The sequence below is a fragment of the Kryptolebias marmoratus genome, linkage group LG23, assembly GCF_001649575.2.
Source record: "Kryptolebias marmoratus isolate JLee-2015 linkage group LG23, ASM164957v2, whole genome shotgun sequence".
Lineage (NCBI taxonomy): Eukaryota > Metazoa > Chordata > Actinopteri > Cyprinodontiformes > Rivulidae > Kryptolebias > Kryptolebias marmoratus.
Genome location: NC_051452.1, coordinates 4,538,564 through 4,542,290, shown reverse-complemented (window position 1 = coordinate 4,542,290; position 3,727 = coordinate 4,538,564).

Below are 3,727 nucleotides of genomic sequence, written 5' to 3'. Positions count from 1 at the left end.
CCTCTGACCACCACCAGTAGGCAAGGTGGGTGAAGTGTCTTGCCCAAGGACACAACGGCTGAGACAGCTGGAGCGGGGGCTCGAACCAGCAACCCTCTGATTACAGGACAACCCCCTACCTCCTGAGCCACTGCCGAAAAAACAGCAGGACCTTCTGGAGCAGGCTCTCACACTTTTACTCACACTTAAGGGCAATTTAGAGTTGCCGTTTAACCTAATATGTATGTTTTTGCACTGTGGATAAGCACCAGCGTTTCCAGAGAAAACCCACACATGTATAAGGAGAACGTGAAAAGGCCCCAGCCAGGAGTTGAACCCACAACGCTCTTCCTGCAAGGCAACAGTGCTAACTGGAGGTGTATATATTCTATATCAAATTAAAATTATACTTGATCAATCAGTTCATTAAAAAAATTATTTAGTTTATTAAATAAGTTACACCCCACCCCCCACCCCCCCTTCCATTGTTTGTTTGTTATTGTTGTCTTTTGAAAGAATTTACACTCCAGCAGGACTACATTTTTGGACTACACAGTGGACAGTGTGACTAAATCCATTTTCTGTTCAGAAATGTACTGCGATGTGTACAGTGTAAGATTAGAGGTGTTTTTTTTTTAACTATGACTGCCGATTACCTACTTTAATAACACAGTTTTGGTGTGTTTTGCAGAAAATTGTATTTAGACTATACCACTTTATGTATTAGAGTCATACTTCAACAAATTACCATTTTTCAAGAATTCACAACATTAAATTTTAGCTGGAATAAATCCTATTGTTTGTCTAATGTCTCTGTTTCTTTTCAGGTATCAGTGCTGATTTTATCAAACAGTTCATCCCCATCTGTAATGGCAACCACCTGTGGACGCTGACCTTTTGCAGGGAAAGTGTTAAAGATAAAACTCCCATGGTTCTGCTGCATGGATTTGGATGTGGTGTGGGCCTTTGGGCTCAGAACCTGGAAGCTCTTTCACAGCATCGGCCTGTTTTTGCTCTGGACCTGCTGGGCTTTGGGCAGAGCACCAGACCTCTTTTTTCCACAGACCCTCAGGAAGCAGAGAGTCAGTTTGTGGAGTCCATTGAACAGTGGCGGGCCAAAGTGGGCGTTAAGTCTATGATACTGTTGGGCCACAACCTGGGAGGCTTCCTGGCTGTGTCCTATTCTATTAAATATCCGGGCAGGTGAGTGCCGATAGTGTTGTACAGCATAGTGATTTAAAAGGCTTCTCAGGTTATATCTGAATATTTTCTATCACTGTTTGGTTGGGCTCAGATTATGCTTATTGGCAGAAAAAACAAACATATTCACAATCAATTGGGTGTGTAACTGTAAAATGTTTATGCAAGTCTGAATTAGTAAATCATGTTTCAGTTGGCTCTATGAAATGGCCACAAATATGATACTTTCTTAAAGCTGCCTTTAATTGTTCCACGAGCCATTTAAGATGCCCTACTCGCACAGTGATCTGTTTTTACTTGCTTAAAGCATTGTGGAAACAACTGGTGTCAGAAACCAAATATACCAGCCAAAGACACACTGAAGATTTGCAAAAATATGTTCCAATTTATTTATTTATTTTACAAAACTCACTAATTTTTCAGATTAATCCTAAATTAGGACTCAGACACCAACACAGGAAACTCGAGCACAAAGGAGGAAAATGTAAAGTGGCTGATCAGGCCACAAGAGGGGGGAACAAAAATAAATCAACTACTTACAAAATTACTGGCAACAAAAACTGATCAGAAGAGTGCTAAATAGTAATCTATAAAGAAGCCTACAAAAGAGAAAAATGAAACGTTAGTGAAAAAAACAAATATGTACTCTATAGCTTTTTCACAGAGAATGTAACACAAGTTGTAATCATAAACAACTCATTTCAATTGCATATTTTCCTCAGTAACTACAGTATAACAGATTACAGTTACTTTTATCTTTTAATTAAATTACATGTAACTAGTTACTTTTCAACCCTAGTTTTAATAAATTAGTGTGGAAGTTTAGTTCATATGTACCTAGCAGACATCATTTTTTTGTCAAATTGTGAAGGTATGCCACCTAATTGTTGCTGCCAGTAAGGTATTTGTTTTAATTGTGTTGCCACCACTTTGCCATAGGTCTTTGGTCACGAGTCCTATCCCTCCTATTCAAGCATTCAGATGCTCAGACAGCAACAGGAGGTTAGGCTGGTTCTAGGTATGCATAACTGAGGGGGCACGCAGAAACGTGAAGGGGGCATCATGCTCCAGCACATTTTTTGTTGTTGTTGATAAGTGTTTTCTTCATGGGATTGGGTGCATAATGCAGCATTAACTGAATGTAATATTTGGAAGTTCAATGGCAGTGTTGTGTGTTGTTATACTACATTACTCTATGCTGTTGTGTGCAGTTTGACATGGATTGGACAAGTCATTGAGAAAATGGATGCAGAGACTTAGAATAAATTGCCATAAATCATGTGTGCAACTCATATAAACAGTTTCTGTCCAAAACAAGGCAGATCACATTCCTTCTTTTGGTCATTTTCTCTGTCCTGCTCAGGATCACTCAGATAACTGTTCCAAAACATGGATCTGAATTTGTCTCTTGTTATTATTTTCACTGGAAGGAGGTCAGACAAAATGTGATTCTGTTTCCAGTGATCTTCTTCTAAAAGAAATAATAGCTCACTTACTTCATCAACAACGTCCTCACTGTCCGTCTCAGACTCCATCTCTGCCTCTGAGCTTCTCCTTCTGTGTGAGAGGTTCTGACTGCAGCTCCATCATCTCTGGGTCTGAACCTCTGAACAGAAGCTGGAGCTCCACGTTCAAAAATCTCCTCATTAGTTTGACTCAAACACACTAAAACTGACTCAGCTTAACAATGAACACACAAAACTACACCCTAACTATAAAATACAAACATGTTAAATATCACAAATCTCATTACTTACCTCTTTCTTCTTCTTCCTGTAGATTTTCTTTGCTTGACTAATAACTTTTGGGCCTGGGGCGGCGAGTTCGAACGGAGGATGGGGCAGTTTTCTCCCGGAGACTCTCCAGCTTCGCTGCTGCCTCTCGCTCTAACGCGATTCAAATATGACGATGATTTTTAGAAGAAAGAAAATGGGTTGTGAATTATTTATCATAACTTTGGTTTTCTTTAGCCTATAGACACAATTTAAAAACTGGTGTAACGTTTGAAGTCTGTATTATTGACACAAATTGAAATGGAGTATCAGCGAGTGCGCATCTTTCCCTTTAGAGCGATTTAAATCAGCCATTTGACTTGGATGCAGTGGTGTGTCTGTCGACTCGAGACGTTATCCTGCCTCAGTGAGGCGGATGGAACTCTGTCAGATGCCTCATTTATAAGCATTATATATATATGCACAGAATGTATTTATGTCTGTCATTTGCATACTGAACAGTAATTGGCTGTTTACTGGGGAGAGGGTCTCTCTTAAGCCTCCCTGGTAAGGTCTATTCGGGAGTTCTGGAGAGGAGGGTCCGTCGGATACTCGAACTTCGGATTCAGGAAGAGCAGTGTGGTTTTCGTCCTGGTCGTGGAACACTGGACCAGCTCTATACCCTTAGCAGGATCCTTGAGGGTGCATGGGAGTTCGCCCAACCAGTCTACATGTGTTTTGTGGACTTGGAGAAGGTGTTCGACCGTGTCCCTCGGGGAATCTTGTGGGGGGTGCTCCGGGAGTATGGGGTACCAGGCCCTTTGATACGGGCTGTT